This window comes from Lepidochelys kempii, chromosome 3 (genome assembly GCF_965140285.1).
Source record: "Lepidochelys kempii isolate rLepKem1 chromosome 3, rLepKem1.hap1, whole genome shotgun sequence".
NCBI classification, from domain to species: domain Eukaryota; kingdom Metazoa; phylum Chordata; order Testudines; family Cheloniidae; genus Lepidochelys; species Lepidochelys kempii.
Window position 1 is genome coordinate 9,700,271 of NC_136382.1, and position 13,302 is coordinate 9,713,572.

The following is a 13,302-nucleotide window of genomic DNA, read 5'->3' on the forward strand; positions in this document are numbered from 1 at the left end:
TATCTTTTATTATTATTTATTTATAATGGGAGGGGCATAGTCACCATTCAGGATAATGGCCTCATGTGGTAGGAGTCTGTACAGATACATAGGGAGATGCAATCCTTGCTCTGAAAAGTTTTCAGTCTGGTGCTCTGATGTTGCAGACACTTGTTCATGTTTTTAACTTGACTTCAGCAGAACTGCTCATGTGCTTAAAGTTAAGCACGAGTAACTTTTTACGGGAATGGGCCTAAGAAAACAGGCAATACACAAAAGGTGGGTTGTATGAATGCAGACAAAATGTGCATTTTTATATTCATTATATGTACTAATATTTTTTTAAACAAATAAATACTAACCTGACTGCCCCTGGAACTTTCTTTTAGGTGTCAAATTTCTTGAAGTGCTCTCAGAGGAAATGGGTCTTGGAGGGATTTGAATGATGAGCGGGTAGTGGACTTATAAATTATTTAAGGGAGAGGGTTCTATGCGAAATGGAAGACAGTCTTTACTTACGTAGTGGCATGGAGGAAAAGATGAGTTGAGGATGCTCAACAAGAGAGCATACTTTTCAGAAATTAAGTAATCTCGTGAGCAGGATGGAATAAGAGGAAGTATTAAAATCTACAAGCATGGTAGAAGACTGAAGCATTTACAAAACAATATAAGTAAGGTAAAACTGCATATAATTCCCACCAAAAAAGAAAACTGCAAGGAACAAGAAGAAGCCACTGTGACTCCTCAATGATATAATGGTAAAGAAATAAGAATTTAGAGTAAGAAAATGGATGGGAAGGAACCAAATAAATATTGAGAAACAGTCAGATGATATCATTGATTATAAGAAAAGGAGTACTTGTGGCACCTTAGAGACTAACCAATTTGAGCATGAGCTTTCGTGAGCTACAGCTCAAAGCTCATGCTCAAATAAATTGGTTAGTCTCTAAGGTGCCACAAGTACTCCTTTTCTTTTTGCGAATACAGACTAACACGGCTGTTACTCTGAGACCATTGATTATAAGGCTCTACTTGTGTTCTGCCCCTTCTAAAAATGTAAAGATTTTTCATTTTGATATATTTACTTTCTCTTTATTCTATCTATAATGTTCCCAGTAACAAATACACAACAAAATTCTTGTGTAATTATCTAGTGCTTTTGTTTAAAAACAAACTTGGCTTTTTGAGGAGTCCACATGTTTTTGGATTATGAACTGACATATTATTCTGAGATGCATCACATTTTGTAGCATCAATCAGGTTGTATACAGTAATGTTATTTGATGTAATGGATGAAACGGAATGTAGTGTGTCACATTGTGATACATCAACTCTAAAACAAATTTTCAAAAACTATTTTCAACTACCATCATGTCCTTTATTGTGACCAGTGTTAATAAGAAAAATGTTATTTTTAAACATCATTTTTAATGTAAATGTTTTTCATGATACTTTATCATAGTAGTTTGAAAGCAGTTAAGACTCGTACTGTGAGTAAAATAACATAATACCAGAAAAAAGTTATAGGAAACGAACTGCCATTAGATACCTGAACTGAATTTTTATTTGGTAGTGAGTCAACAAATATGGTGTACCCCAGGAAGGAGAATGATAGAACTTCAGGAATGAGATATGAAAGAGACCCATTAGGTCAGTTCTTCCATCCCTCTGTCAAAAATGACCAGTGGAATCTGGAGGCAAAAGCAGCTATGGTGGGACACCAAGCAGAAAACATATTTTTGTATAGAAAAAGTGATTCTAAACATGGCATCATGGGATTCTGTGTTTGTTATTTCTCTGACTCTACATCAGGTTTGCTCCCTTTACAAGTTAAGTTTTTTTTCTAACTGCCAGCCCTATAAATCCAGCCTGGGTGTGAAAGTCAAGCTAAGCTCTTTGTGACTTGTGCTTTATCATCAGTAATAAAGAATCTGTGGGCCAAATTCTGCCATAAATTATACTTGTGCAGCTCTTGCAGATCTATAGAGGCTAGAATCATCTGCACAGAGGCTCTGTACTACCAAATGTGGACTCTGCTTCTTGTGGTCCTGTCTGGCCCCATGATAGCCTTGGCCAAGGTCATGCTTTCAGCAACTCTCATCCGGTGGTCTTTTTGGAACTCCCAGCGTGGGTGAGGCAGGAGTGGTTGAACAACAGAGGGCAGTGACGCGTGGCTGTCTTAGGCAGCACTAACTCAGGCTGGAAACTTACAGCACTAACTTGGTCAGGGGAGAAGCAGATAATACCTACCCCTTCAACCATGCTGCCTCCTGGCTTTCCTTCTCCTCACCCATAGACCCACAGAGCTGCTTCTCACAAGGTCTGGGGAAGGGGGAAAATACAGCTGAGGTGACACTCTTTCTCCTCCTGCATGCAGACATGATGCTCTGGTCCTTAATTAATAATTCTGGTGCTGCAGAGCTGGAACAGGATCCAGCAGCTGTGCTGGCTTTGCAGGGATTAAGGGTGTAATCTGTTATAAAATTTATTTTTGTCATTAAAATTATCCACTCTGACTCCGAGAACACACAATGAGCAGATCTGCTGAGTAAGACAAGGCCATTTTTACACAGGCCATTGCATGCAGTACGTTATCTGTCCATGTGATGCGGTGTGTAAACTCCACACTGGAACTGAAGAAGTTAAAGAGCAGCTCTGGGTTCGGATGACCCCACCTGCAGAACATGTTCCCATTGGAGGTGGAGCCTAAAAGAGATCCAGACAGCTCAGAAAAGGGGCTGACAGAGCAGGGCCCTACCCTAGAAGCTCCTAAAAGAAGTGCTGTAGAAGCCTTTCCCTTGGAGGAAGAGCCTGCCTGATGCACCTAGAGGGACTGAAGATTCAATTATTCTCCTCTTCTCTATCACTTTGTGTCAAACAGTGCGACTTTGGTGGGGAGGTAAATGGCCGGAAGTGGCTCATCAGAGTGGCAGCGTTAAGATACTCCTGGGTGCCAGACATTATTGCCTCTTACGGGGAACTGGGCTGGAGCCCAATGGATTGGGAGATCCCAGGTTCTCTTACCAGCAACCCTTGTTATGAAGAGCACAAATCCCTCACTTCCATACTCCCCCTTGGGGAAGCAAGGGGAGGCTAAAGCCTGTGAAAACTCCCTGACTGGGTCTAGACACAAGCAGGGGTCAATAAATGGACTGAAGGTTGTCTCCCCGGTTGTGAGGGTGTGGGGACAAATATCTTCCTTACCCCAAAGGGGGACGAGGCTACCTGGTCACCTGAGTGGAGTGGTAAGTCAACACCCGCCAAAAGGCAGATGGCCACAGGGCATGTTAGTGGCCAGTGACAGACATTGGAGGTGGGGCGAGTAGAGACCTAGCATCTTAGCCACAAGGTAATGCTGCCAATGAGCATTGCCCATCACAGACCATAATCACAGCTTGGAGACATTTAAAAACATCTGACAAGCTTTGTAGTATGTTTACTTAAATCCTTTTGTCACATTTTGCTTGTTTTGAGTTTAGAATGTTTTAATATCTCTTAAATGTCTGTAGTCCTAGAGATGAGCTAATAAAATCCTTGGCTGTGTCATAGGGTGGCTTGTCTTTTGAGGGCAGTCAAGTTCAGCCTTGCCTGTGGCAGATCAGCTACTGCTGCCCCCACAGCTGAGCCTGATTGAATCGAGCCACCTGATCCCCAGGCAATTGTCAGACCCAGCTGCAGAGGAATTGGGTGGGCTTCCATAAAGGGTTGGAAGAGCTCCGCTGGGGAAGAGAGTTGTGAGATGGAGGCTGTCTGCTATGACTGGCCTGAAGAGGATGGATGGTAGGGGAGATGGAGGTTTCTGTGGCAGGTTCATGAAAAGACCAGCCTGCAGGCAGATGGCCTGGAAGTGCACTGTGAATAAGGATCCAGCCTGGGGAGAACCAGACTGGAGGGATGACTGTAGGGAAGAAACCTTGAGAGTGAGCGGCTTGGGTAGGAGTCTCTGGGGTGAAAGTCCAGAGAGTCAGCACTCTATGACAGCAGTGCATATTCAATCCCAGGCTCTCCACAGAAAATTTAACCTTTACAAATAACTTCCTATTTCCAAGGTCTTGTGTGTGTGAAATATTTTCTCTCGCACGCGTGCACTCTCTCTCTCTTTCTCAAAAAAAAAAAAAAGTCAACTGTCTAAGCAACCCTTTAAATCTTACTTTCCCTAACTAGAAACACACTTGCTTTGGCATTGGCAACTTTTTCTGACCATACATTTTATTGCTATCTCCCATCAGGGTTGGAAGAGGCCTCAGGAGGTCATCTAGTCCAATCCCCTGCTCAAAGCCCTGGGTCAGAGCAAGTGGAGGCCCCTCCCCACCCCTTCCTCCTGTGCTTTCCTACCCACCCATGCTCCTGCCAGGGAGCGGTGTCGGGGCGCAGGGGCTTCCCCTATTCCCCAACAGGAGCGTCAGACAGGTGCAGCGGGGCAAGCCCCCATGCCCTGACACTGCTCCCTGGCAGGCGCACTGGGCGGGAGGAGTGGATCAGGGTGCGGGGTCGCCCATTTTTCTGGATTCCCCCAAATGACTGGGGCCCCTGGGCACAGGTCCTGTTTGCCCAGCAGCTAATCTGCCACTGGATGTGAGTGTCCTAATTACTAATGTATAGCAGTTGCCATTTAAAAAGTCAGCATTTACCAAGTTACCATAAAATGGTAGCTAAGATATTACAGAATTTCCTTATACTTATGGGACGGAATATCTGTGGTATCTGAGATAACGTGGAGCAACATGTGTTAGTAAAAGTTGACACTTTATTGGCAACCACAGGTAAAATGCTTAAAAATCCTGACAGAGTGAAAAAGAAAAAGGGAAGATAATATTGCAGGGTTGACCTGATGGTTTTATAATCCAGATGGACTTTCTGATGGGTTCTGATTGCTCATCCTTCAGGACAGTGGGAGTAAGCACCCTTGCAGTGGCAACATCTGCAGATGCTGGGGGAAATAAGTGCCCCTCATCACCCAACAGTAAACCCTATGGCCAACGGGTATAGTGCAGCTGATGAGCTTCAAAGAGGTTTTTTTCTCCGCTTCTTTGGCTGGGAAGCTGGTGACCTCAAACAGGGACTTGGAGGGATAGAGGGTGTGTGAGTGTGGAGGATAAAATGGATTGGCCCTTAAAGTTTTGTAAAGAATGAAGTGGATTAGGATTGACACATGTTAAAACAGGGAAGAAAAAATAAAATAAACAGAAGTAAGATCATGGAGTTAAACTCCATGAGTCAGACTCCAGCTCCACTTAAGATCCTTTACTGACAACCTTATGCACATCCTCATGACTTTATCTGTCTCCAAATGATTTTCCGTATGCAAGTCCAAATGTAAAAGCGTTCCCAAGTCATTGGGTTCCAGCTGTCTCACTGATGCTTCACTACTGCTTCCAGCTATCCGCTTTTCTCATTCTGGTCCTGGATTCAGGAATGCATCCCTGTTCAGGAGAGCAATTACGCCAGTACTTAAGTCCCAGTGAAGTACAGTAATTAAGTACAGTAATTAAGTAAGTAATTAAGTACAGTAATTAAGAACATGTCTAAAGTTAAGCATATTCTTAAATGCTCTCCTGAGTAGGGATGGGTTTAAGCATAAGCTTAAAAGTGGTTTCCTGAATTGGAGACTGACTCCCTAAATTCTCTGACTTTCCTTACATACGTGGCCCTAGATTTTTAGAAATGGGTGCCTAGAGTTAAGCTTCCAAGACCACATGTAGGCACATAAATAAGTGGCCTGATTTTCAGAAGTGCCGAACAACTGCAGCTCTCATTGAAGTGAATAGAAGCTGGGAAAAAAAAAACCTGTTATATGAAATAGCAGTAGGGACTGATCAGAACTTTGGAAATCAGGTCATTTACTCAGGTGTCTAAGTTTAGGCACCCATTTTTGAAAATCTTGTTCATGGTTTCTAAGCCTTAGAGACAGCTCAAGGAAGCAGAACTCTAAAGCGGTTAAAGCCTCCTGTAATATTTGCAGCTATTCTTCTCATTCAGTCTGTAAATAAACTGAACTGAAGAACATGTATTCACAGAGTTTTGGTTTCAGGAAAATATGACAAATGGATACATGGAAACTTGAACAATGTATTTGTTACCACCATTTAATTCAACACATCATGCAGTCTGTGTTCAGTGTGCTTACATTAGTAGAGTACAAGTAGCAGAAAAGATAAAGAAGCATGTAGCTTGTTTGCTGCTGAAATATAGATGATTGAATGGTTTAGGAAGGAATTATCTGAATAGAAAGAAATGACAAATGAGACTATTTTCATTTCTTTGGCACTGAGTTTTGATGTGTGATCGGTGCTGAAATTTTACCCAAAGGCACTGGTGTCCTTTTTCTGTTTTTGCTGCTTAGTTTTCTCCTCTGACTTGGGGCTTCTCTTTGCTGACATTTTCAGACACTTTAGTCATTAGACACTAAATGATAACATTACACTCATTACACTGACAAACTAGCATTTTTTCTAAAGGTTGTAGTCTTTCATTGGAAATTAAGATTGAAGACCTTCTTTTTTACAAGACTCAGAAGAACACCACTGCCCTTCAATTATGTACTGTATATTGATGGTGCACAGCAGTAAAAAGTGTTATATGAAATAGCAGTAGGGAATGATCAGGCCTGATAGCCTGTGTGTCTCACAGTGGGTTACCAATCATACCACGAGGAACTTTTTTGTGGACGCCTCACTTTCTCACAAAGCAGTTCACAGGTTACTTTGTTGCTACCTCAGTTTTCAGACTGCTCATAATTCTCTTCTTCTAAACTTTGTCAGCCGTCACAGAAGGAATGAATCTGACACTTTCCTGTTGCATCATTTTCCTTTTCTTCCCCCCCCTGAAATATACAAAATCAGACCCTCATATTAAATTTGGAATTAAATAAATGCAAATAAAAGAATATACCAGTTGCAGATCAGGAAGCTTTATTAAATCAGGCAGTCTCCCTTGCTCCTGTTTTACTAGCAAAGGGTGAAATTCACCCATTTGCTCAGGACCAGCACCAAACCTATGCACACATCCCTCTTTGCCTCTGTTTTATGTAAGTAGCGTCAACACCTTGTGAATCTTAATAGCTGTGTTTTTTTTTAAAAAAAGCTCCAGCTACTGGATTCATTTGGGTCAGTGAGAATCTTAGTTTTCATTTAAAGTAGTAGTACGTTTCTAGCCCACACGGTTGCAGAAATAAGCTTGAAAACATTGTCTGAGTGTACCCTAATGGCTCAAACACTAGAAGGCATATAAAAAGAACTCAAAATGCTTTCATGATTTTAAACCAAAGTTAAAGAACCCGGGGAACTACAGACCGCTTAGCCTCACTTCAGTTCCCGGCAAAATCATGGAGCAGGTCCTCAAGGAATCCATTTTGAAGAACTTGGAGGAGAGGAAAGTGATCAGGAACAGTCAGCATGGATTCACCAAGGGCAAGTCATTCCTGACTAACTTAATTGCCTTCTATGATGAGATAACTGGCTCTGTGGATGAGGGGAAAGCAGCGGATGTGTTATTCCTTGACTTTAGCAAAGCTTTTGATCCGGTCTCCCACAGTATGCTTGCCAGCAAATTAAAGAAGTATGGGCTGGATAAATGGACTATAAGGTGGATAGAGAGCTGGCTAGATCATTGGGCTCAATGGGTAGTGATCAATGGCTCAATATCTAGTTGGCAGCTGGTATCAAGCAGAGTGCCCCAGGGTTGGTCCTGGGGCCAGTTTTGTTCAACATCTTTATTAATGATTTGGATGATGGGATGAATTGCATCCTCAGCAAGTTCGCAGATGACACTAAGCTGTGGGGAGAGGTAGATACGCTGGGGGGTAGCGATAAGGTCCAGAGTGACCTAGACAAATTGGAGAATTGGGCCAAAAGAAATCTGATGAGGTTCAACAAGGACAAGTGCAGAGTCCTGCACTTAGGACGGAAGAATCCCATGCCCTGCTAAAGACTAGGGACTGAGTGTCTAGGCAGCAGTTGATTTCTTGAGGATCTCCTCCATGATTTTTCCAGGGACTGAGTTGAGGCTGACTGGCCTGTAGTTCCCTGGATCCTCCTTCTTCCCTTTTTAAAAGATGGGCACTACATTAGCCTTTTCCCAATCATCTGGGACGTCCCACAATCACCATGTTTTCAAAGATAATGGCCAATGGCTCTGCAATCACATCCGCCAACTCCTTTAGCACCCTCGGATGCAGTGCATCTGGCCCCATGGACTTGTACTTGTCCAGCTTTTCTAAATAGTCCTGAACCACTTCTTTCTCCACAGAAGGCTGATCATCTCCTCCCCATACTGTGCTGCCCAGTACAGTAGTCTGGGAGCTGACTTTGTTCGTGATGACAGAGGCAAAAAAGCATTGAGTACATTAGCTTTTTCCACATCCTCTGTCACTAGGTTGCCTCCCCCATTAGGTAAGGGGCCCATATTTTCCTTGACCTTCTTCTTGTTGCTAACATGCCTGTAGAAACTCCTCTTGTTACTTTTAACATCCCTTGCTAGCTGCAACTCCAAGTGTGATTTGGCCTTCCTGATTTCATTCCTGAATGCCTGAGCGCTCTCTCTCTCTCTCTTTCTCTGGGGTTATTTAGACTGCAGAAGAGAAGAGTGAGGGGGGATTTGCTAGCAGCCTTCAACTACCCAAAGGGGGTTTCCAAAGAGGATGGAGCTTGGTGTTAGGATATAGATATTCAGGCCTGTCTGCAAAGGCCTGTACTCTAAGAATTTAGGTGTATTCTTATCACTTGGCTAGTGACAGAGGTATAAAAGAAAGAATCAAAATCACTGTCTGCTGGTGTAAGGGCCTTCTCTTACTGTGACAGTTTGTGGCCCTGTGCTTAGGCTCAGGCCTTTGGCTAAGCAGCAGAGGCAGCCATAAGCTGGGAAGCGAACGGTCACATCCTCACATTCCAAACTAGTCACATTGAAATAAGGTGCTATTGGGCTGTTAGGCACTATCAGGACAGGATTGTATCCCTATCACCTCCAGAGAAAGGGAAGTGCCTAGAAAATGTAAAAGGAAACTTAGTTTGATAGCATCCTGTCTGGCAAGAACTCACTTATCAATAGCTGGGATGTGAAATCCTCACTTCTGCATTGTTTTGTCATTATAGTTCCCACTTTGCTGTTGTTTGTCTGTATAATCTGTCTGGTTCTGTGATTGTTCCTGTCTGCTGTATAATTAATTTTGCTGGGTGTAAACTAATTGAGGTGGTGGGATATAATTGGTTAAATAATCCTGTTACAATATGTTAGGATTGGTTAGTTAAATTTCAGGAAAATGATTGGTTAAGGTATAGCTAAGCAGAACTCAAGTTTTACTATATAATCTGTAGTCAATGAGGAAGTGACTGGGTGTGGGTGGGGGTGGGCATGTGGGTGTGTGAGATGGGAACAGGGAATGGGGGTAAGAAAATTGGAATCATGTTTTGCTAAAGGGGGAAATGGGAACAGGGAATGGGAGTAAGGAAGTTGGAATCATGTTTGGCTAAGGGTAGGAATGGGAACAGGGACACAGGTGTAAGGCTTTGTGGTGTCAGAGCTGGGAAGGAGGATACTAAGGAAGGAAACTGGAATCATGCTTGCTGGAAGTTCACCCCAATAAACATCGAATTGTTTGCACCTTTGGACTTCGGGTATTGTTGCTCTCTGTTCATGCGAGAAGGACCAGGGAAGTAAGTGGGTGAAGGAATAAGCCCCCTAACACTTGGCTGTTCTCAGTGGTGGCAGATGACAAAACGAGAAGCAGTGGTCTCAAGTTGTAGTGGGGGGAGATCTAGGTTGGATATTAGGAAATACTGTTTCACTAGGAGGGTGGTGAAGCACTGGAATGGTTTACCTAGGGAGGTGGTGGAATCTCCATCCTTAGAGGTTTTTAAGGCCTGGCTTGACAAAGCCCTGGCTGGGATGATTTAGTTGGGGTTGGTCCTGCTTTGAGCAGGGGATTGGATTAGATGACATCCTGAGGTCTTTCCAACCCTAATATTCTATGATTCATGATTGTTTGTGGTTGGCACTACTGAGGCACCATACAGGGCACAATTTTTAAAGGAAAAGGAGTACTTGTGGCACCTTAGAGACTAACCAATTTATTTGAGCATGAGCTTTCGTGAGCTACAGCTCACTTCATCGGATGCATACTGTGGAAACTGCAGCAGACTTTATATACACACAGAGAATATGAAACAATACCTCCTCCCACCCCACTGTCCTGCTGGTAATAGCTTATCTAAAGTGATTATCAAGTTGGGCCATTTCCAGCACAAATCCAGGTTTTCTGGATTTAGATAGCTTATCTTTAGATAAGTTTCAGAGTAACAGCCGTGTTAGTCTGTATTCGCAAAAAGAAAAGGAGTACTTGTGGCACCTTAGAGACTAACCAATTTATTAGAGCATAAGCTTTCGTGAGCTACAGCTCACTTCATCAGATGCATATCGTGGAAATGCATCTGATGAAGTGAGCTGTAGCTCACAAAAGCTTATGCTCTAATAAATTGGTTAGTCTCTAAGGTGCCACAAGTACTCCTTTTCTTTTTATCTTTAGATAAGCTATTACCAGCAGGACAGTGGGGTGGGAGGAGGTATTGTTTCATATTCTCTGTGTGTATATAAAGTCTGCTGCAGTTTCCACGGTATGCATCCGATGAAGTGAGCTGTAGCTCACGAAAGCTCACGCTCAAATAAATTGGTTATTCTCTAAGGTGCCACAAGTACTCCTTTTCTTTTTGCGAATACAGACTAACACGGCTGTTACTCTGAAACCAATTTTTAAAGGGTGAGTGCTCAGCATTTTCTGAAACTCAGGTATGTCTAAGGCATTTCCAGTGGGTTGGGGGGCCTCAAACAGAGGCCCCCAACAGCATTAGTCACTTTTGAAAATCTTAGTCTTGAGATCCATTAAATTTAATTTTGCATTCTTAAGTGATGCATAATGCACTGTAAATTTTGCTCTTGGTGTAACTTTCATTTGGCCAGAAGTAGTACCGAAAGAATTCGTGGCTGCAAGTGAATGGATGTACCACAGTAAACAGTTCTTAATCTTTAATCTTTAAAAAAAAAAGACTTTAATCTTGAATCAATAGAGAACATATTCTGTTAAATTAATAGGTCCAGTAAATGCCTTTATCAGGAATCTAACTTAATAGATTTTTTTTAAATTTAATGGAGCACTAATTTTTCGCTGGGCTTGTATATAATAGCAGCACAGTAAATTATCTTAAAAATAAATGAAGTGAATTGAGTTCACCCAGGCTTCTTTGAAAGAAAGTATTTTTTAAAAAAACTTTATGATCAACATCTTGCAATGTATTGATTTTTACAGTGTATGCCTTATTTATACAGTAATATAGGTGTGCACGGAGCTTTACAGATAAAGCTTGGCAGCTTCCTGCTCCAAAAAGCTTGCAGTCTAGGGTCCCAATCCTGCAACTGGATATATGTGACTTTTCCACAGAGGCACTGAGTGCTTTTCTGGCACACCTGGGGATTTAACCTGTACTGGTGCACAGTTACTATGGAGAAACCCACAGGTGCTCCATTGTTAAGGTTGAAGCTATTTTCCCATGATAAACCCAATTTTTCTCACACCCTTCCGCTTTGCAATAACAGTTCTTGTCTTATTTATTGTAAGCCACTATATTACCCTAACGTGGAGCTAACCCCTCCACCCACTTCCAATATTTAACCATCTCTCTGCCCTCATTGTCCAGGGCTTTCAGTTTTCCTACAATTCACATTATAATTTCCCTCACTCCAGTTGCAGATCATCCTGACTTTCCCCCCTCAGCATCTGTCTATAAATGTTTGACCCAAGCTGGGATTATTTCTGCAATACACCTGACTGCTAATGGAAAACATTCATTTTAGAGCATTCCTAAAACAATATAATACCCCAGTTCAACCTGGTTTGCTCACAGTAAGGTTTTACACTATATATAAAGCGTGATAATCAATATGACGAGGTCCTGTGGGACCTCAATCTGGAAAGCGATTGCAGAACGGAGAGCTACAGCAGCCACGTTGTCTTGGGTTCGTGCTCTTTGATCCCTTTCTGTTGCTATCAGGACTAACTCTCTTGGAAGTATATGGTCAGACAACCGATATCAGTGAAGGGCCTGGGGAATATTCTGGGATCAGATCTTGCATGTTGCATTTTGCTTAAAGCTCAGATATTTCATTCAGCTTTAGCATAGTCTGTTTCATCCCACAGTAACTATATGGGTCCAAATTAGTAGATTTTCCCTTATGCTGGAAGCAGTGTATTCGAGGTAGGCACTAGATATAATACAGAATATGTTTTGGAACTGTATCTGTTTTCAGCCCAGCGCAGCCGCCCTGGCACACAGAGATAGTGGAGAGAGGACTCTTGTCTTGCATAAAAATTCCCCCTCTATGAATTAGCATTGCGAGAATGTTAGCTCCTGCCTCCTCCCAGTGCACATTACACTCTGTAGTGCCACAAACCTCATGTTATGCCTGACACGTGTGCAGATTCACAGGGGCAGAGGAAGGACTCCCTATGTCCTCTCTCTCTCTCTTCTAATACACTTGTGGAGCCCTAAAATTGTAGCCGATGGCATATGTCCCTCTGCTACCACAGAATATCAGATCCACAGAATCGCTGTTGTCCTGTCAAGAGAGGGATTGGAAATTGAACATAAAATGGACAGTCACATAGTGGGGAAAATACAAAAAGACAACTTAATTTAATTAAAACTCAAGTGGAGCAACTTTTTCAGCTTCAGTAAAAGAAGTGGTGCAGTTTTGTTGAATTCAGTCTAGTGCATCAATTCTTTTAGGAACCGAGTGGAAAAAGGGTTGGAATTTGATTACAGTGGAGACTAAATATACTTTTGTGTGAAAAGTGTTTCAGTTTCAGAGACATGCTTGGAGGTGGAAGATAATTGGGTGGCAGGCATTTGAGGATTAAAAACAATTGCACGTCAATGCTTGGGTGGAACTGCTATCGATTTTGAATTGTACAGTGAATGGAGCCAGTGAAAATCAGACTTGTTGTTTTCCCTCTCCTGGCCCCCGGCATTCTCCCTCCCAGGTTAAGCTTTAGTAAACTGAAGTAGTAGTCACATCTGATCCATTGTATAGCTTCCAATGATGGAAATAATGTAGTAATCTTATAACAGTATAAAGTATGGGTAATCTGTAAAGTAGAAACAGAATGAACTATATACACCATTGCCTATTATTGAAGTGATATTTATTGAATTAATGTGACATTAGAATATGATGCATGAATTTTTAATTTAGCTTACTGATAGGCAGCATGGAAAAAAGTCAAAATTCACATGTGTGGTCATGTCAAAAGGTAGTAACAGCAGTAACAATACAAGA

At 42.2% G+C, this 13,302-nt stretch overlaps 1 protein-coding gene across 6 annotated transcripts in view; it reads left to right on the forward strand.

Moving 5' to 3' along the window:
• The window catches only part of MSRA (methionine sulfoxide reductase A), a 450,230-nt gene that overhangs the window by 182,249 nt on the left and 254,679 nt on the right, over positions 1–13,302 (forward strand). The window lies entirely within an intron of this gene.